The following is an 827-nucleotide window of genomic DNA, read 5'->3' on the forward strand; positions in this document are numbered from 1 at the left end:
TTCGTCACCAGCTGTAGCTCGTTTTTCTGTCAGATCATTAGCTCTAGTAGTAGGGGAAGCTATTACCTGCAGTAGGAGAGCAATACAAATCTGCCACCTCAGGCAGCACCAGTTCTTGGATGAACAATGTTGTTCCTCTTCACACTGTATCAAGTGTATCAGCTCTGTAAGTAAGAATGGTTATTCTGTCACTAGACACGGCCAGCTTTTGTTTAACCTTTGGAGGGTTTGCCACATCTCGCAAAGAAGAGTACATTGAATGAAAAGGATTTCAGAGAAACTACCAGGCTTTCTGAAATTTGGAATTAACTAAGAAGATGAGCAAAAGAAAAAAAAAAAGGCAGTTACTCCCTGAAAGAGATTATGAAATAGCTGCAGCTAGTTTTAGTACTGTACCTGCAGGCAGAAAATTCACAGAGATGGCTTGCTGCTCTGAGGAAGAGAAACGTGTAAGAGGTGTGTTTTCTATGGAAATCTGTGCATATCACGTACAGCAAACTGACACTCAAGACAAATCCTCTTCGTGGTGGCATAGCCTACTGTTTGTCATGGTGTGATTAAACCATTTGTATCCAACATGTCTAACTGGTGAAAGCCATAAAACACTACAAATTGTTAATTAGTAATTAGTCTGCACTGTGTTGTTTATACTGCTCTCTCTCTCTCTCTCTCTCTCTCTCTCTCTCTCTCTTTCTCTCTCTCTCTCTCTCTCTCACTCAGCCTCCCTTCTTTTCTCTTTCTCCTATATTTTTCCCCTCCATGATCTGTTTCCTATTCGTTCCTTTTTCTATCTTCTGTCCTCTGTGGTATTTGGTCTCTACATTCTC

This window comes from Coenobita brevimanus, chromosome 4 (genome assembly GCF_032717465.1).
Source record: "Coenobita brevimanus isolate Jiangsu-jjx chromosome 4, ASM3271746v2, whole genome shotgun sequence".
NCBI lineage: Eukaryota > Metazoa > Arthropoda > Malacostraca > Decapoda > Coenobitidae > Coenobita > Coenobita brevimanus.